This window comes from Buteo buteo, chromosome 18 (genome assembly GCF_964188355.1).
Source record: "Buteo buteo chromosome 18, bButBut1.hap1.1, whole genome shotgun sequence".
Taxonomy (NCBI): Eukaryota; Metazoa; Chordata; class Aves; order Accipitriformes; family Accipitridae; genus Buteo; species Buteo buteo.
This window is the reverse complement of record NC_134188.1, coordinates 25,102,897-25,124,414: the sequence shown is the minus strand read 5'-3', so window position 1 is coordinate 25,124,414 and position 21,518 is coordinate 25,102,897. Positions and strand designations below refer to the sequence as shown.

The window sequence follows — 21,518 nt, the reverse complement described above, 5'->3', positions numbered from 1 at the left end:
GTGATCCTTGTTTTAACTTTGATGTAATCATAAAGAGATACATAGGAGATATGGACTGATACGGACTGATGCTAGGAGCAGATCAGAGGCTCAGCTTCCATTTCAGTGCCATTAAAGACAGGAGAGAACACGGTTTTCCTTTTTCCTTACTTATTCCTTCACTTGGTAATAAGGATTTGTTGTCTTGTTCTTCTTAAAATAAAACACATCTCTGTATGATGTGAAGGCAGTGTTGCAGCCTGGGCCAAGTCAGAAAACTAAGGGGGACTTGAGGCTGCAAAAAACAAATCTGGTGCATTATGGGACCCAGCTGCTTGTACTGAGATTTCTCTGGATTAGCAACACATAAGAAATTTCAGGTTAAATAAATGCTATGTGTTCATATCCGTGCTTTCTCCACTCCAAAACACTCAAAACCAGAAAAGAACCATTTTTTTATTTCCAGAGTTGACTATTTCAGAAGATTTATTTCACTTTTCTATCTATTCATAAATTCTAGTTCAATCTAGATCCAGCAGCAGACACTTGACTCTCTGCTGCTTCGCATTCTCTCTCTCGTCACGTATGGGGTATATAGGGATGTAAACTGCTATCCAATTATAAGCCATTTACATTAATTTTGTACAGATGCAGATTAGTACAAAATGTGAAGAACAGCAAACAATCCAGATGATTATGGTTTCTTACATGTTCAGTTTCATTATATTCAGATTTAGGATGTGTGAGTACCTCTGATCAAGCTCTTGATAAGCAAAAAAACCCAACTAAAAATCCCTGAATGGTTTTGGAAATCAAAGCTCTGCTCAGGAAATGCAATTGTCACTATTTCTAAAACATGCACAGGGCAAAGACCACTGCTATCCACACAGGAGATGTAAGAATGAGGTGCTGAATATCTATCTATCTATCTATCTATCTATCTATATATATAGTGCATTCAGAAGTTATACAGGTAAGAGGCACCACTTAGCCAGACCCTTCGTGTAACACAGAGTGGAGGGCGTAGCTGAGTTAATTCCAGCTTGAACAAAAGTATGTACTAAAAACACAACAAAGCAAAATATATTCCATGTCTAGAGAACCATTATATTCCTCCTTAAATTGTTCCCTTCATAGTAAATAATACGTAGCTTGCTTTAGGTTTCTTTGCCCAGCCTGAGCTTCCTGACATTTCTTACTGACGCATCTTTGTCGCATATATTCAGAAGAGCCCTCTGCCAGTGAATTTCTGTTGCCTCTGTAAGTAGGCAAAATGATTGCATCGGTCCTTAACTTGCACTTTGAGGAGCTAAACAATTGGAGTTTTCCCTGTTGTTCACTGTCTAATCTGTTATGAAGCATTTAATCCTTCTCATATCTGTTTTCTAAATTTTCTCTAGTTTATCAACATCCTTTCTCTATCACTGGTACCAAATTAAAGAAGTATTTCAACAGCAGTTAACCCATGCCAAACACTGAGGTGATTTCACTATGCTTACATGAGACTCCCCTGTTCATGTACCCAAATAAAAGTTCACATTAAACTGAAAGCTCCATTTTTACCTAATTATCCATCATGCCAGAGAAGTGTTTTGCAGTCTCTGAGTGCCTGGAGAGAGTATCCCCAATGACAAGTACACCTTGATTTTTCTTTTCTTTGATATATGAGTTTATGTTTCACTACATTAAAGAAGAGACTGCTTGTCTGCACGTAGCTTACCAAGATACTTAGATCTCTGTCAGTATCTCCTACTCTTTCATTACTAACTACCCCAACTTTTGGATCACTTGCAAACTATTGTTAATGGCTGTATTTTTTATCCCAGGTCACTGATAAACATGGGTAGCAATGTAAATCTAGGAAATAGTTTTCATGATGTTGTAAAAAGCTAGTTGGAAAGATGCATAAGAAAGTAAAAATATCAGTAATAACTTATAGAGAGCGACTTACACACTGTACCAGAACAATTCCCTTTATGAATAAAACTTTAGTCAGAAGTAGCCCTTCTTATACAGATAGGGATTAGTTAATCTATGTTGCTGTATCCAATATATTTTATGAAGGATAAAAAAAACATTCTGAATTAATGGGTGTTGGGGTTATTAAGACTCAGCTGACACCTCTGGTTAACTAAAGACAAGTAACAGGAATACAGAAACCATTATACACTTACTTATCTCACAGAAGGGTCTTTACCCTCTTAGTTTTCTTACATAGTTTGATTACGAAAGCAGTTTTCCTGTCATAAGTCCTTGGCAATACTGGATACTGTGGCAACTCTAAAAACTACACCCTTTACTGTAAAACATTTCTGTGGACCTTTTTTCTTTTTCTTTTTTTTTTTTTTTTTTTTTTTTTTTTTTTTTTTTGTTGAAATGTACTCAATACCCTCCTGCAAAATATTATTTGGCAGTGCCTCTGTCTTTATCTCTGACTTTCAGTCACTGTTTCTCAAGTGGGAAATAATATGCCTTGGAGTTATTAATAATCATATGGAACTTTTTCAAGGAGTAGTTGGGGTGTGAAGAATATGTACCAAGGACGTCCATGTCATTCTGAAACCTTCCTGCCTAGATGTTAGCTATCTTATCAGTCATAAAGTATTTCTAATTAGGACCATCAAGATACAGAGCCAATAACAAGAAATGACAGGGAGCTACTAGTATTCCAGTTTTGTCCCAAAGAGACTTTGAAAACCTAGAATTTGACAGGGCTTTCCTTACAAACGATGACTCTGCCTTATTTTGCAAATAAGAAAAAAACTACATATGGTCCTACCTGCCTGTCCTACATTAATGTCGACAACATAAACTGACCTGGATTGCTGGTAAGAACCTAATTAGCATGGATACAGGGTGAGCAGTCCCTCCAACATAATAATTTATTAGCTAGAAACCCCTGGGCCTTGGCCAACACAAGCTTCCTGCCAAGGAGATCTGAAGAAGAAAGGAACCTAACCCACAGGATTTTCTGATTCTTAGCACGATGAGTTTTGACAAGGAACCTTCCCCCACCACGTTCACCCTAAGTTGAATAGGAGGAGGAGAAAAGGGATTCCATACCTGTTGGGCTGCAGCGGTTACTTTAATTTGTATTAGTAAGCAGCTCCCTGGTGATCACAAGGTAACAGTCCCCATCAAGAGGCCCTGCACTGTCCTTTATAAAAGAGAAAAGTGGCATCTGCTTTGGATAGACTCACTAAATAGATGCTTTAACTGGACAGATACTGAAAAAAATTTTGGCATGTTTGCCTCAGGGGGGTTTCGTAATCTGTCTTCATTGTATCTCCCAGTGCAGCTTGTAAGAAAAGATGGAGGTTTCTTGTGTTAACCTCTTTTAAAAATATTTTCCTACTCTTTTCCTCTTCTCTGGATGGCTCCCCAAAAGGATGTCTAAAATAACAGTAATTGTTATGAGCAAAGTTTGAAAATATTTAGGCTTTATCAGCTTATTTTGGGATCCTCCCTCCCCTATGCTTCCCTCTGTTTCAGTCCGAAGAGCTGATCTTTTTTTCCTAGGAATGAATCTGAGTCATCCTGCATGGCCCTTTTACACCTTATCTGATTTGTGTGGCTTTAGTACATCAGTTGCTCCAACCAATCTGAAGTTAAAGAAAACTTTTAGACTTGGGGAGTCTTTCTCCACCTCCCAGTTGCATACTTCTCCCAACACCTTCATGCAGAAAGACAAAAAGCAGCCTGGGTGGGAGTGGTACTTGACCAAATGGTTAAGATAACTGTATGTTTTGATTTTGTCCTTCACATGGTCCTTTTGTAAAACCAATGAGGATACATTAAGACAACAAAGGGACTTGCTTTCATATAGAAATGCAGATCTTTTCTCTCTTTGCACTCCAACTAGTCTGCTTCATTGGCATTTTCTGTCTCCACCCCAGTCTTCAAGCCTACAATACACTGAGTCATTTTTGATAAAAAAAGCTGGAAAGTTAACTATATTGTTACCACCTATCAACATCCTATGTGAGGAGACTATATCTAAACTGATTTAAAGGGGCAGATACCTAACACTGCTAATTGTTGGATCTGAGATAGTTTTGAAACATTATTCCTGTTTTAAAGCTATGCTTGGGATGAGAAAGCAGAAAATTCAATAGCCAAGGGCAGTAACATGGGGTGATTTTGTACTCAGGTCTGTTTTGCTTTTTTTCCCTCCTAATGTCCTTTCCTAGAAGACAGAATCATAGAATCATAGAATAGTTTGGGTTGGAAGGGACCTTTAAAGGTCATCTAGTCCAACCCTCCTGCCATGGGCAGGGACATCTTCAACTCCCGTCCAACCTGACCTTGAATGTTTCCAGGGATGGGGCATCAAACGCCTCTCTGGGCAACCTGGGCCAGTGCTTCACCACCCTCATTGTGAAAAATTTCTTCCTTATATCAGCCTGAATCTCCCCTCTTTCAGTTTAAAGCCATTACCCCTTGTCCCATCACTACACGCCCTTGTAAAAAGTCCCTCTCCAGCTTTCCTGTAGGCCTCCTTTAAGTACTGGCAGGCTGCTATAAGGTGTCCCCAGAACCTTCTCTTCTCCAGGCTGAACAACCCCAACTCTCTCAGCCTTTCCTCATAGCAGAGGTGTTCCAGCCCTCTGACCATTTTTGTGTCCCTCCTCTGGACCCGCTCCAACAGGTCCATGTCTCTCCTGTGCCGAGGACCCCAGAGCTGGACACAGAACTGCAGGTGGGGTAAGGACAAGACATTCTCCAGCCAAGAAAAGGCCTACCCACAATATATTGGAGCACAGGTCAAGTGCGTACTCTGAAATTATCAGTCTCTGCTGAATGTGGGATCTGCAGAAAGGAAATATACTTGTATTGTCAGAATGTCCTGGGATTCAGCTCTTTTGGTGTAATATAGAATTCAGCTCATTTCTAAATCTGACATTTGGGAGAATGTAAATTTGGGAATGCATCTATACCAAACAGAGCACGTTAGAGACAGTGCTGGATCCTGCGAGGTCCTGACAGCTAAATGGCTAATGCTTTCCAAGTGGAAGTAACAATTCTCTGTCTTGTACAGAACAATGGATTTGTAATTGAGAAGATCTGACAAATTTAGAAAGGATTTTGTGCATGTGTTTGAAGAAACTGACATTTTTACAATCTGGCCTGGAATCGTATTCTAGGATAGCACTGAAGGGATCAAAGTAAACATATGTAGGAACCTAATAAAACCAAATGCTCCAAAGACAGGTCAACTAGTTTTCTACTTCCCAGCTTGACTGCAAATGTGATTCCCATTCAATAATTTTGTATGAAGAATGATGGGCTGAATTTCTGTAGCCTAAAACGAGTGCTGCCAGGACACTGCAGTGATATATTAAAGGAAGGGAGAATGAGAGACAGAGCTGCCAGGACACCAAAATGATTTGGCAAAGAGGAAATAACTAGGAATTTATTAGAAAACTTTCTATGGACAGATAAATGAAGAGACAAGAATGCAAGTGACTTCTGGGTCACAAAACAGAGCTGCAAACAGATCAAAAGTCTCCATGTCCCCTCCTTTAACATACTTATTAAGGTCAAACTGACTCCTTAATGACTACCTAGTGTAACTACAACTGTTACGGAGTTAAATCAGGACATTCAGAATTGCTTTATATTTATGTTTCAAATTTAAGGTCCACCCAGCGCTAAAGCACAAGGAACTGGAAGAGGAGGGCTTGGGTGCATGTCCTCTACTGAAGCAGGGGGAAGAGATGTCTCTACAACCACAAAACGGTGGCAGAAAGGGGATCAGCTACTTGCCCTGTGGGACACGATCTGCAGGCTGGGGGTTGTTCAGCTCCTGCCCAATCTGTCTGGCACATACGCTGTAAAAACAAGTGTCAGCTAATGGAGCGTGTCCTCATGCTCAAGGAGAGAGCAAAAAGTGCATCGTGCTGCGTGTCCCAGTGGAATCGGGCTCTGGACAGTCGGAAACCGACGGCCGTGGACAGGCTGTGCTGGGAGTGTCCATCAGGCGTTAACTTTCAATATCAATCTGTCATTCCCCCTTGTTTTCCCTTAAAGGTGGTCCCCCTGGTTGAGGGTTGTCATTTCAAAATGATACTTTCTTGGATATTCTCACTTATTAGAGAAAAGGATAATGTCTACTCTCCTTTTGAGTAAGACCACAGCTTCATCAAAGTTGATCACGATCGATTTTTTTGCCTATATTACTGATGGAAGACCAGTAACCTTGGATGGAATGAATCAGCTTGACAACAGGTATTTTAAAAAGCCTTGCTCCAAGAAATTAGCCTGAAATCTACACCAGAGGCAAAGGGTTAAAATCAGAGATGAATGACATTAAACTTCCCTTGTTCATTGTCCCAGCTGCAAGAATCTTACAGTGAGTTACCTAGTGAGGCAGGAATTATTGGAGCTGGTCCAACTCCACCACGCAAAGAAGTCTAACAAGCAAAAGAATCGTTTGTGGCAACTTTCCTGAAGTTCCAGGATGACTCCCATGAAACCTCAAAGGTGAAGTGATCTAACAGAAATGGGGAACTGTTTTGAAAATGAAAACCCCCACATGTCACACTAAGCGTGGCTAGAAAATAGGACCCCAAACGCCTTGCCTCCTCCTGCTCTGACAGAAAAGTGGTTAATTGCCGTATTTGGTGAAAAATGTATTTAAAAGCATAAAATTGGAGGTTTAATTATATTTGGTATGTGTTACTGGCAGAGCTTCATGAAATGATCAACAATTATCTTTCTCATCCATCAAGTGCTCAGGGATCACACAAGGACAGGGAGTAGGAATATGAAATACACTGTGCCAAAAACATAAAACGTGTTGTTTCTGTGGTAGCTTTCTTCATTTTTTCCCACATTTTCCATGCACATCATTCAAACTAAAGATTTTTTCAGCATAGCTACTTTCCCACTTATCTGGAAGCAATCAACCCCACAAAACCTTTTCAACATCAAACTCACTACAGGAAGGCAAAAGTTTTTCAGGGCACAGTGGAGTTTTGTTTTAAACCAAGAACAAATTAATGCATTCCGTTTTAACTTCAGCACTTGATTAACCCAAAATGAATCAAAAAATGCTGCTCATTGACATGCAAAACCATCGCTATTATATTGCTACTCATAAAACTTCATATGCAATGGCACAACTGTGCCAAAACATTCAGACAACAAAAACCAGCTTAATTTCAGAGATTTACACATGTTCCTGAAAGACTGAGATATTTCATGCCTACAACAAAACTTTAATTAGAGCTAAAATTACAATACAATGCCTCCCATCAAAGTAGGCATGCTATTTATAGCTGCTTATTTAACTCTTCGGTCGTCAGGTGCTCTGTACAGTGGGATCACTAACATCCTGTTTAGCTCCGAAATTCATTGCTCAGTGCTTAAAGCACAGCTGGAGGGAGATGCACAATATGCCACGCTGTAAATGCCACTGGAAAGATGCGTAGCTCAGGAACGGTGGTTTCATGAATACAACCTGCACTCTTATCTATTTACTTTCTGATTATTTCTCTTTGAGATATTCAGCCTATTTGTGAAGGACAAACAGTAGAAAGCCTGACGCTGCAAACAGATGTGGATGCACTTAATGGGGAAATCCATTACTTCAAGGAAGGGCCAAGATTTCTATGGGACTCTACACAAGCATTTGGCACTTATATAAAAGGCTGAGCAGAGCAGTTATTGGCTGTTTATTATGGGGGGATATTTGGAGTGCTAGCTTGAGGTCTGAGAGTGCTCTAAATTCATCATGTAACATGCACAATTTTAGTTAACAACAGGGGATCACAGCTTGAACACTAGTATTTGGTGTTACAGCCTGGCCGCCAGAACTGAAGCACAACTCTCCCTGCTCTCCCCATCCAAAACTGGACTTCGGAGAAGATGGGTAACGTCATGGAAATGTTCCCTACCACTGCACAGCGCGTACTCTCAACAAGCACAGAGAGAAAGTCAGTGCTTGCCAGCCACTCGGGACTTCATCTTTGTCCAGATTTTATTGAAGACCCTTCTCAGACAGAGGGAGCAGGTGATATGGGTGAAGGAATAAGGAGCTCCTTTAACTTCTGTGCTTCAAGTCTGGAGGTACAACTCTTTGCCACCAATTACCCTCTTTCGAAGCAATTCACTCAGGTGCTTACGTTTAGCTGGGATGAATCGGGACTTGAGTACGCAAAGACACGGCAAAGTATGTTGCACTCCCATGTAGAGGTGACGCAGAGCACTTTCCCTGCCATATAATGAGGGACCTACAGCAGATATTTTGACCTGAGGGTTCTGTGGAGCTGACTTCCACTAGCCATGTCAGATATGCTATTAGCACTGCTTAGGTTTAAGGATCTCAAGATTATGCCAGTTAGTACTGGTCAGATAATAATGATCGGATGCTTTGAAAACAAACCTTTATCTTCTATTTTTAAGGACAGAATAATCAAATGGCAATTCCACAAAGTAAAAATTAGATGCTCTGACTGCCCAAAAGAGCTATTTTCAAAGGTCACATACATTGTTAATGGAAAGCAGGAATAACAGCAAGGAGAAAACTGTGAAATATCTAATATCTCAGATGGAAAAACAAATGTCAGGTTATAGGCAACAGAGGCATGAGGCATGATCCCAATCTATAGAAGGTTTCCTTTCAAAGCTGGATGTCTACTTACAGATATCTACTAAAAGCCCACACATTAATTACAAAGGGAAAAAGATAAGGGTTCAATTCATTTAGTTCTTTTGTTCCAGGCATTTCATGGCTGTCAGTCTGAAATTTTGAAAGGGGCCCATATTGAAGATAACCCTATAAACAGAATAACTTGGGACTTAAAAAAAAAAAGGGGGGAAAAAAAAAAGGTATACCTCCCCCACATATGGTTCTAACAGATGTGGTTTTAAATTACCATTGGGACATAATAATGTTTTTTGAATGGACTGCATGTTAAATAGTTGGCTCCTCCTATGTGGCAGACATTAGCGCTCAGTGGCTTAAGCAGAAAACTCCCCATTTTTGTCTTTAGCTGGCATGTACTTCATTTTCAGCCCACGCTGGTCAGTATGATTTAATACCTTGGCCTGATGTCGCTCTCACCAGCAAAAGAAAGGATAAAATAGGATTAAAGAAATGAAACAAAACAAAACCAGGCAACCCCCCCCCCCAGCAGACAATGCCAGGCTGCCGGCATTGTTCCTTACACAACAACTCCTGCAATGGAAACTCACTGGAGAGGACAGCTGAGGAAGAAAAACGTTAAATAATTCAAAGCCACTAACATCAAGTCTGATGTAGGTATAAAAATAGTTACAAAACATCACTCTACATGTTTTCATTATAGGAACTTTGACTTACTTGGAAACATCAAGGAAACCCCAAACCTATCACCCTCCCAGCCTCGTACGCTCAATTAGTCCGGCAGTCGAAATGACATCCATTTCCAAACCAGCCTTCAATTTCCATGGCCATTTCGTCTTTCTGCACTGGGGGAGCCAGCATAGTTCCACAGCAGGAGCAAAAAAGTCTGAGCCAGAGCCCATTAAAACCAACGGGAGCCTTTGAATTAACAGTAATGATCCTTGGATCTGGCCCTGCTTTAGGTTAAAGAGTTGCTGTGCTTTGGGGATTCAAGCAAGATTGGATGTGGCTGGCTTTTGTTATCTCCAAAAATCTTTGTCGCTGGGAATGTCCACTTCCAAACGCTCAGTCTGCAAGAGCAGCGCACATTTTAAAAAAAGGCCTTCATGAAATATTCAAGGAAACATGATGCAAGGTGAGCTACCATATAGTCTGTGGAAAGTTAGCTCAAGGTATTTTCATTTGAACAGAGGGAAGGAGAGAGAGAAGCAAGCAGGAGCATTCACAGATGAAGAATACGTGCCCGCACACACACACAGTTGATCAGCAGCTTTGTGGGGAAATGAAATAGTAACTGACAAGTAAAAAGTATCCTGATTTTTTTTTATTATTATTATTTCTTGCATAGCAGAGATGTGACAGAATTTTTAGCCTTCCATGCTCTGAAAGGGGAGAAAAAAAATCCAAAAGAAAAAAAAAATCAAACCATCTTCACTGCACAGAGCACAAGAGAGCACCAGCTGCAGCAATCCAGCTCTAGGACGGAAAGAGCTGGCACAGGTCCCTCCATTCCTGGTATTCCCCCCATTTCCTCACCCCCAACACCACCTCCCCAAAAGACCCGCTCTTCTTCCCTAGTATCACCTCCTGATATCCCCTTTTTTCCTGTCGCCATCTTCTCAACTAGACACTTGCTGTCTGATAATCTCAGGAGAAGACATAAAACGCCAAAATAAATAAATACATAAAATTCAACAAAACATTAATTATGCAGAAGGTATAAAATAATACAAAACTAAGTGATGCAGGTGTACAATAACGTTGCTCCCCAGAGCCGGTGCTCAGCAGTGTTTGGCACAGAGCGCCACAAACAGATGACATTTTAAAGCATATGGGGGGTATGCAGGGATGTAAGCAATGGGTTTTGGCTTCTATAAGAGTCATTTGTGCATCCCTCCAATCCCAAATAATATTGTGAACAGCACCAGCAATAATAAACTATAAAACCCAAGCCCTAAAGCAAGCACTGTTCAGGTAGACCCAAATGCCCATCAACAAACACAGCTTTAAGTGACAGACAGGTGGCTTTGTCTGCTCACACTTTCTTGCAAAAACAGGCGAGTATTGAAAGTTTCCAAATCCTAGGTGTCTTTGCAGGGCATCATGAACACAACATGGATTTTAGGGTAGGAAGGAGTGAAATTTAGGAGATGGAGATGCAGGGGAAACATGTCAGGCTGTGAGAAGGTGGTCATTAAGTTGTCCCTTGGTTCAGGACTCAGCTGCTCCAGCATGGATGAAGTGAAGGGCATAATTTGCTGTTTGAGGGAAGAGCAAATGCTCACTAGAAAGAAGCCTGAGAAAAAAGACTGTTAGATGCTGTCGATGAGAAGCAAAAACATTTGAGCCACAGACAACTTCACAGTCAGATGTCACAAGACAGGCAGGCTGTTGTTCTTACTTGATATTAAGTGGATTTTGTTGGTTATATTTTTGTCCAGATTATCCCCAGGACAAGAATAAAAGTCAAAATGAGAGCCTTTTTCATTGCTGGGCTTTCTGATTCTCTCCCGAAGCCTCCAATCATTACACCACAACCTACTCTCACAATACTGAGTAACTAGCTGGGTGATAAAAACATCAGATGAAATTCAGGGTCAATAAAAGCAAAGTAATGCATAAAGGGAAAACCAATTCTAACAATACGTACACAATGTGGGCTCTAAATTAACTGTTACCACACAGGAAGGTGGCTGGGGAATCACCATGGGATGTCCTCTGCAAATATTGGCTCTCTGCTTGTGCCAGTCAATATATAGGGAAAATCTTGGGGTATGTTAGGAAAAAAACAGACAACAAAAGGGGAAGAATGTATCGGGATGGTGCTGTATTAAGTGAATGATGCATTTCTTTTTTAATGCCACATGCATTTTTGGTCAACCCATCTCTAAAATCTATAGTAGAATTAACAAACACAGAGAAAAGGGTTGCAAAGATTATTGGGGATATAGAAAGACTTTTGCAGGAGAGATGAGGTAGCGTAGGGATTTTCAGTTTGGGAAAGAACAACAAAAAGTAGGAGGAGCAGACCTCTCTTAAATCATGATGCCTATAACCCACAAAGTACAAGTCGCCTAATGAAATCAAGAAATTGTCAGTTTAAAGCAGAACAAAAGGAAGACTTTTTCACTCACTGCATAGTCATAAATTTTGAAACTTTTTTTTTACAGGATATTGTGGCCAACACAACTCTACACCAGATTCAAAAAGAATCCAGCAAGTTGATAGAGGACAACTGCTCCAGTGCCTACTGAGCAGGAAGGTCCAAAAGACTGTCCTGAAGATAGAAGAGTGTAATGAAAAGGTGCACTCTGTATTTGAATATGAATAAAATTAGGCTTCATATCAGCATGAGCAACTACTGTAAACAGTTGACAAGCCAGGAAAAATCTCCTGGATCATGAGACTAACCTAAAAACTCATCACCTCCAAAAAGCTGTTTGTACCCCCTTCTTTCTCCCTTCTCCTCAGCACGTGCTCCCACCGCATTGACTCAATGTAAGTACCTACCTCAGCAGAAAAAAAACCCAAAACCCTAGCAAAAGATGGAGCTAGTTTTCACCTGGGTTGATGAATTAAATCACCAGACATATTTTGAAGGAGTGGAAGGACAGGAGCTGGGGAGAGAAGATACTGGGAGGGGAGGAGACGGGGAGAGCACGACCCCTCTTCTTCAATGGCAATGGGTTCTCTTATGTGGAAACTACAGCCTCAGCAGTCACCCATAATGGTGATAAAAAAAGAAAAAGGCTGATCAAACAAAAAATACAATTATCTGCTCTTCCAGTTTTGGGGATTTCCTCCCCCCCTGCTTTGTTTTTTGGCTATGATTTGCAGTAACAGTTGCTGTTACAAGAGAATGTTGTTATATTAAATCAGAATTCTTCTGTCAGAAGGACTGTGAACCCGAAGGTGGGATACATGGGAATTTCTGTGATTGCTCTGTCAATGCAACATCTCCTGAGATTTCTTTGGTTTTAATCCCATTCTACAAATCCTTCAATGTCGTATCGCTTTGATGCGGCTTTGTGGGCTTCTCATTAATTGTATTCACTTTTGTTTCCAAGAAGCTTGAGATTTCATCATCTGCTAACATATGCTGAAATGCATGTGTCAGTTTTATAATAAATTTCCAATACATAAAAATATCTATAAAACACACAAACACAAAATTAGTTTGTAACAAAATCTGAAGTTAGCTGTTTATTAGAGAAAGGCAAAGTTGGTAGTGCTGTCAATTATGGGAAAAGAGAGGCAGCTTTAATAATAAAACAGCATTCGCAATTTCTCATAACTATACTAACCAAATTGTTTGGGCTGAAAATTTCCATGCCAGCTGTCTGCCTCAGGCTGAAGTTTTTTGGAAAATTTCAGTCAAAACAGTTCAGCAGATTCTGAGAACAAGGGTAGGGAAAAATATGTTGTTTTACCCATGTTAAAAAAATGCCTTTAGCCTTCTCTCTAAAACCTCCTGTGGGATCTCTAGTACTTTAGAGGGAGGACTTGAAATTTGCCTGGGAGAGAACTGTTTTTCTTTTAATGAATTTTGTGTGAATCTGTGTGAATTTGGCCAAGTTTAGACATCTTGGATAAAAACACTCCTGCTACATGCTCCTGGGTGCATTTGTACACATTTGCCAGCTTCCATCACTTAACTTTCTACCTGTGTGGGACTAAACAATACGCTTCGTGCGGTGGGATGTGCCAGGTCTGCATCCAAGTATGAGAACCGAAACTGGAGATGCTCTCCGGTGCTCGGCATCATCCCCAGCTGGAAGGAGCTGAAGGAGGTGGTGGTGAGAGACCTGAAGAGCAGGGATTAGAGGGATGAAAATGGGATTGCAGAACAGAGCTGGAAGAGGCAGGAGATGAGAGGACCAGACTGAGCGCAATGGACCGGGAGGGATCTGTTTGGGGGAGCAGATTACTCTGTTAAACCAAACGATGACGATCTGTTAATTCAAGCCATTGACACATACAAATACCAAAATGATGCAACCTGACAAAGCCACTACGTTTTGCAAGACTTAAAAAGAAAAAAAATTCTAACAAAGACTAGACTAACAGACCAATAATAAGATTTAAAAGTATATATTGGAGACACAGAATTTAAGGAAAAAAACCAAAGAAAACTGCCTTAATCAAGCACCCTGCCTGCCTTCGTTACGATGCAGTCATTATTCACAAGACCGTGTTTTATCCAAGCCTGCCTGGAGATGAAGCAGTGAGAATGAGGAGCAGAAAATGAGGTTTATGATCCCTGTCTCACCCATTGCAGAGCTGGAAGGTTTGTAGTGACTAAGCAGAAGACAGAGGAATAAGGACAAATGTGTTTCAGATTAAGGCAGCTGAACGATGCCCCAAGACTGTGGGGAATGTTGGGCAAGTCACTTCAACCCAACATTTCATAACTGTGTCAAAGCAAAGTGTGTTGCAACCTCGGGATGATCATCTTGATAGCTCGGAGTCTGATCTGCTTACGTGTCAAACACCCACAAGAGCAATTAAAGGCCATGCGAACTTTGCTTTGCTCTAGCACCGTAAGTAACCCCTGATCACGGCTCTGTCTGCAGGAATGCATCACGAGATCGGCTCTTGAGATTGTTCTCTGCTTTCGAGCACAAAAATCTGTGCTGCCAAAAAAGCTGATCACACCTTAAACCCAGCCGCACAAAGGGCAGTTTTCTAGAAAAGCAGCATTTGCTGGTTCTTGGCTGACGGGATCTGTGCTGCACCAAGCCCAACCAGCCAATTCTGTGTGTATCAACAAGCAGGAAGCAAATTCCAGCGTCTCTCATGCTCCATCAGTTTTTCCAACCACTTCTGGCAGTTCTTTCTGAAAGCTTTTTGACTAACCAAACTCTCCCTTCCTATTCTTCATTACGTTACATCGGTGAGGCCGAAATGGTTTTCAGCATCCAGACACAGAGGCAGTTCAAAAGGAAATGGCAGTATGCTGAAAAATTTCCATTATCAAATTTAGGAGTTCAATTCATTTATAAGATTGGGCGATTTCAGTCCAGGGGACCCAGTGGACAAAATGGTTTATGACTTGGTGGCCTCCAGGAGTTTGCTTTTATGTGGACAGACTGTACCTTAAGACACTCCTGCTCAGGAAATGAATCCTGACTTCTCTGTCCCTCCCTACAGCATGGTATAGAAGACCAAGACTGATTTTATGCATGCACCCAATATTCCCCAGAAGTCACAGATCTAGACTCAAAGTTTTAAGCGATCTTCAGATTTTCAGTGCACCTACTGGAGTTTGAGGGGGAGAAGACAAAGCCTGTGGAGCCTGATTGCATACGTTAACACAGGGTTGAATTAAAACATTAAAATAAGATTTAATCCTTCTGTTTTCTAACTTTTGATTGTTTAACTGATCAACCTTCACAATACTTTTAAGACTCAGTGTGTGCAAACACACGAGCAGGCAAGCGATACAGCTTCTACTCTGTATTTAAAGAGAAAACTGCACTGAATAATTACCTAAAACCTAAATCAATGGGCAGTGAGACATCTCCTGCTTTCACGTTTGCTATTGCTGCCTGGGTAGCGCGTCTGGCACCGGTGCCTTAGCGGTAGTTACAGTGGCGAAGTGGGATTCTGGACTGCAGTGCTTTTCCTAGACTGTAGCAAATACTAATTCACTAAAACCTGAGGAGGTATCAGTGAAATCTAATTGAATCATCCCCATTTAAATGGACTGATAAATACAGTTCAGCGAGCTCCTCCACCTAAACCAACCATCAGCAACTACTCTCTTCTTCTTCCCTTTCCCCCCTGCTTTTTAAAAAAACAAGGATGTGTCAACAGCCTAGAAAGCAAATCTTACTTGGAATAGGAAACTTAACTGCCAGCCCTATTCCATGTCATTGTGCATCTTCCTCCTTCTGGCTGCCAACACACTGGAAGAACACAGATTTCTGCGTCTGCTGTTTTCATGGACACCTTTACATTCCAAAAAAAGATCACCTCTGCTGATACCCAGCAGGACAATACGCGATGAAGTTTGAATATTCCTACAGCACAAACAGCTTAGTTCACAGCAATTTGGTATAAAGGCACAAGGTTTTTGGTGAGTAAGGCTCAAACTTCCCAAGAAATTTGAACTTTCTGTAAGAAGTGTTTGTCACTCCACATAGCCAAGCAAACGTGCCCTCCTATTCAGATTTCAACTCTGCCTTTAAAGATGCTCCAGGAAGAGTGAGGCAGGACAGCTGGCAAAAAAAAAAAATAATGTATATATCTAGGAAAATTATCTGGCTATCAGCACAGCGACAGTGCACACAGGAATGCAAATCATACACTTACTCCCGAGTAACAATATAAGTCCTACAGCCACACTACAGCACCACTCCTCAAGCGATGCTGATATAGTTAAGATACAAAATTTCTCTATGATTCTTTTTGCTTTTAATCTACAACAAAGAGGAAATACATATATATATTTATATTTTTTTAAATATTTCATTACAAGACTTTTTCTCTGAAACATATTGGTTAAGGATCCATGAATACCCAATTCACTGGCAAGTGGTACATGTTACTCTGTCAAAGTGCCCAGCAATGCCAATCTGTCAGTTCAAAGCAGAAACAGAATATTTTAGCTTTGAGTTACAGTAAGCTATGCTGATAGACCTTGTAACAGGGCAGGTAAAAGCCAGTCTTTAAATCTGAATTGACATTGATTTAGAGAGTTTCATTTCTTTGAATCAAATTGAGAGAGTTTCAAGCCGCTTCACTTTTTGAAATTACAGTTACACATTTCTTAAACACAGAAGAGTTTGCCTTAAAGAAGAAAAATAAAGTCTCAAGTGGCTACGGAGATAAGATAAAAAGAGAAAGTCATGTTAAAGAAGATATCAGACGAGCAAGTTTTTGTTTATTCGTCTTTTTTAATTCTTCTTTCCCTCCCCATAAATTTTTAAAACTGCCTTGATTTGAAATCCTAATAAGAAATCACATATGTCATGCAACATTCCTCCTGCCAAATCTCTCTCATCGTGGTATTACTGCAATATTTGTAACTTTTGATCTGGAAACATCGAGTTATGTAAGATCATAGTTCTGCTCCTTGCAAGGATGTGATTCTGTCAGAAAATGAACCAGTGAAGCAGCAACTCGAACAGAACTGGAAATGACTTTCCCAGGGAAAAGGTAGTTTTGCTCAAGCATCTCAGCTATTTTAAAGTGCAAGAACTCAATGTTTTATTCTCCTGAGCGGAGAAATGGTAAAATACCAGGTTAAAAATAATCAGAGCGGGCTCTTAATTGGAATAGTGTACATGTTGTAGAAGGAATGAAATAACATTTTAGTTATTATGCACTCCAGGAAACCAATCAAATAAAATAAAAGCAAAAAAATTCCTCATTTTGTAAAACAAAAGAGAACAACATTTTCCCTTGCCAGTGTACTATCTGCTCACCAAAACAAAAGGAAAGCACCTAATTTAAATGAGTCAAGGAAAATAATTAAGCTACAAGGACTTCAAACCCCCACAGTCTTCTCAGTGCAAATCTTTTTCCCCAGACCCACTGAAACCAGAGTGATGTCTCCCTTTTTCCACCCACGTAGTAAAATAAATCATTGGGGGGGGGGGGGGGAGAGATACCTCCCCCCCAACCAAACCCAGATAAGCAGTTTTACTCTCTTCTCTCAATGATTTTTCCCTATCTTTTAAAATCAGAGAAGGCAAATTCTCCCCCAAACAGCCTTTCTAAACCAGGACCCCTTGCTAATAAAAAAGGAAACTACGAAGTTAACTTGTGCACCTCCTTTTGCCTTTTTCCCCTTCCCCTGCCAAAGACCAGCCCGAGAACCTCTTTCCACCCCAAAGACCCTCTTTCTCCACCAAAAGATGACATTTTTTCTCCAGATCACACAAGAAAATGACAGATAAATTGAAAATCTCTCCTTGTAAAGATGTGCACACATGCACGCACGTATGTACGGGAAGGGAGGGTGAGGCACAGAGGCAGAAGTCCCTGCAGAAATACAGTACATGTCAGTGCAGTGGCAGTAATTCCCAGTTCTGGTGATTTTTTTGGGGGGAAAAGGGGGAAAACCCAAACCAGGTTGTCTGCAAAGGCACCTTTTCTCCTCTGCCCGCCTCAGCTGTGGGTGCAGACCCCCTTCCCAGGGTGGTCCTGAGCAGAGCAGTGGTCCCGCTCCCAGGGGAAATCACGACCCAGGTAATATTTTCACACGCCTGGGAAACGCCTGGCCACCCACCGCGACCTCACGCTCCCCTCCTTGTCCCCAAACCTGCTGGAAACCAGTACAAACCCTCATTTTCCATGCCCGTGCGCTAGTTTGGGAGTCATATTCTTAAGGGATCATGGCAGCAGGGGAATCCTCCTGGTCACAAAACAGCCCGCACCAGTAAGGACTGAGCCAGCAGCGTGGCATAGGCTGGGAACTGGGAATTTAGCAGGGAAGGGCAGCCCTCAATGGCCACAAACCAGCAAATTCCTACAGCCTTTAACACAAGCAGAGCCAAGCAAGCTGCTTTGAAGGCTTGTCTCCCTGCAAAACAGTGCGAGAGAGACACGTCTTCCTACCTTTATGCCCCTCACCGCACACACCCCGTACTAAAAATACATATATACACACTCCCTTGTTTTTTCCACCCAAGCCTATAAAAGTGCTACAGGCTGAGACACTAAGTGGGAGGCGCCTGGCTCGGAAAAAGCCAATGAAATAAATTAAATACAAATCACTGGCTCAGCCCCAGCCTCTCCCAGCAAAGAGATGTTGGGGTTTCCAGTGGCCGATACCCTGCCCTTGCCGGACCCAGTGCGGCTGGTACATGGGGGCTGCTGGCATAATATAGGCGTAAACCTATAATAATATAGATGGTAAACCTTGGGTATTGCAGGCACATATGGCGCACATGTTGGGAGCAGAGCACTTTCCATAGGAGAGGAGGGGCCACTCTACTAGTAAGCAATTTTATTAGGGTCAGCGAAGCAGAAAGAAATGGGGTTGGGATAGGTTGGGATCTGCCAAATTCCCCTGCCCAACTCCTGCGCCCCAGAGCAGGCAGCAGCACACTAACAACTTGCCAGGTTTTAGCTGAAGTTTACCTCTAAAAAGCGCAGACAACTTCCAACTTCAAAGCTTTGCTCTCATTTTCTCATTTTATGTCCCTCCCTTCACGCGGGACTTTTCTCCGAAAAAAAATAAAAAAATAATGCAGCTATACATGCAGACTTCACTGCAAAAAGTTAAGAAGGAAGATGGGGTGGAGGTGGAGAGATTATTTTATAGTTTGATTCAGGGCTTTCGTGTTTGTTGGTTTTTTTAATCATAAAGAATTGAACTTTCCTGGAAAAGCCATAAGCAAATGCATTCAAGACGCAGAAAGGTCTTGCCTATCTAGTTAATAAGTGTTCAGCTATCTCTGTTTTGGCTCTATGAAAAGCCTATTTCAGACTGAGTATCCCATAAGACAAGGATGACTGTGGCATAAATATGTTCTGGTTTAGTTTGGTTTGTTGTTGTTGGTTTTTTTTCCAAATCATGTGCTTAGATGGTTGTAACCACTGCGAATTTCTAAGCATGGTCATGCTAAGAAAGAGTAAATACATAGTGCCTTCATGAATACTTTACGGTTTGGGTTTTTTTAATTATTTTTTAAAGATTTGGCATGCCTTAACTACTACTTATTTCAAAATAACATATCCCAGATATTTTAGACCAAGGAAAAAAAATATTTTTAATGAAAACAACTACCAAGAAATAAATGCCCTTTGGTAGCAGCCTGGTTTTATGTTCAGCAGCCCAAATTGGTATTTCAAAATGCAAATTACTGAGAATGTGAGCACGAGTCTGAACCACTGCATTTCTCCCAGGCACTCCAGCATCTTTTCTGAAACGCCACACTGTTTGGAGGGGCTTTTAATATTGGCAGGGCACGGCTGGAAGCAGGGCTTTAACATTTAATGCCTAAGAAACAGAATTGTCACTCAAGTTGCAGTCAAGCGCGGGGTTTTTTTTTCTTATTTTGGTCGGAAGCAAACCCACCCTCCGGTGGAAAATGGGAGACCCCTTCCCCATCCCTGACTCTATCGCAGATCCAAATGTAAACATACACATACACATACACATACACACACCCCCCCAAAAACACACACACACACACCCCCACGCACCCACCACCCTGCACCAGGACACGGGGACGGGGCGGAAGGTTCAACCAGAGCAAAAGGAGCTTTGTGCAGCTGAAAAATACCAAGGCACTTTTTTTTTTCTTTTTTTCCCCCTTCTTCCCCCCTCCCTTCCTCGCTTTTACTATTACATAAATAACACCGATTGATCTTAAAGCTGCATCCTTGCCTCCAAATCTGCGCTGCTGCCTCCCCCCCCCCAGCACAGCCGCACCGCTCGGGGTGCAGAGGGAAGGGTCCAGGGGGGGTGTTGGATGGGAGAAGGCACCCAAAACATCCCCCGGAGCAAGGTCTTGTGGGTGGGAGGGTGCCTGGTCCCCACCGCCCCAAGCAGGAGCCTCCGGCAGCATCTTTTCCTCCTGCTGAATTGCTGCAAACTGTGCGCGGAGGGAAGCGGCAGGGCTGGGATGCCGAGGGGAGAAAAGCAAGCTGGGCAAAGAGGGAGGGATGGTGGGGAGGCAAAAAAAAAAAAAAAAATCAGGGATTCAGGGAGCTTCTCTCCAAGCCCCAACCCGTGTGCCTGTCTGTTTGGTGGGGAGAGGAAAGGGGGAAGGGAAAACTGGAGGGAGGCGATCGCGCAAATGCACTTTTCAGAGCAAAAAAAGCAAAGCTTACCATGTCTGCAGGCTTCCCCCCCTCCCGAAATGCCACTTATGTGTCCAGCGATCCCAAAGTGGGCAACTACAGCCAGGCGCCGGAGCTCATCGCAGCAGGCAGCTCGGCAATACACCGCTGCCACCCCCAAGAAAAAAAAAAAAAATCAAAATAAATTTAAAAAAAAAAAAAAAAAAAAAAGGACCGGTCCAGCTTCTTTCCTGGCAGGAATCGTCCCTGGTAGGACTGCCCAAAATAAGCAGCTGCAATCCAAAGGCTTTATTTAAAGCTTCCCCCCCTCCTCCTCCTCCTCTCCTCGCCTCGCTCGCTCTCTCTCTCTCCCTCTCCCAGTTACACACAGAGAGAAAGAGAGACACACACAGGTTACATGAATGGGAGGCAGGAGCCGGCGCTCCCGGGCTGGGAATGACAGGCACACATGCGGCCGGCTGCTGCGCACCGCCGGGCTCCGCTCGGCTCCGCTCGGCTCCGCTCGGCTCGGCTCGGCTCCCTTCGGCTCCTCTCGGCTCGGCTCGGAGGGGGCTTGGGGGGCTCGGGCAGGGGCTGTGGGGATGGAGGGCGGAGGGGAGATGGGGTTTGGGGAATGGGGAGATGGGGGTGGGCGTGGGGCGGAGGGGGGCGAGGGTCTGGGCGTGGGGATGGTGTTGGTGTGAGGGGACGGGGGTGGGCGTGGGGATGGGGGAGTGGGGGGGACGGGCGTGGGGGGGTGGCAAGGGCACGGGGAGGAGAGGGGCAGGGGCAGGGACAGGGACACGGGCATGTGGTGGCATGGGCATGGCGAGGAGGTGGGCATGGGCATGGGCGTGGGCACGGGCATGGCGTGTGGTGGCATGGGCATGGCGAGGAGGTGGGCATGGGCATGGGCATGGCATGTGGTGGCATGGGCATGGCGAGGAAATAGGCATGGGCATGGACATGGACACGGGCATGGCATGTGGTGGCAAGGACATGGGGAGGAGGTGGGCATGGGCATGGACATGGACACAGACGTGGGCATGGCATGTGGTGGGAAGGTCATGGGGAAGAGCTGGGCATGGGCATGGACAGGGACATGGACACAGGCATGGCATGTGGTGGCATGGGCATGGCGAGGAAATAGGCAGGGACAGGGACATGGACACAGACATGGCCATGTGGTGGCATG

The 21,518-nt window shown here is 42.8% G+C and overlaps 1 protein-coding gene across 1 annotated transcript in view; it reads right to left on the bottom strand.

Annotated features, from left to right (window-relative positions):
* TENM4 (teneurin transmembrane protein 4) overlaps positions 1-20,851 on the bottom strand; it is a 598,102-nt gene extending 577,251 nt beyond the window's left edge. The window contains exon 1 of the mRNA XM_075050174.1: positions 20,375-20,851. The gene's annotated coding sequence lies outside the window, so the exon portion shown is untranslated. The remainder of the gene's footprint in view (positions 1-20,374) is intronic.
* Between the last annotated feature and the right edge of the window lie 667 nt (positions 20,852-21,518).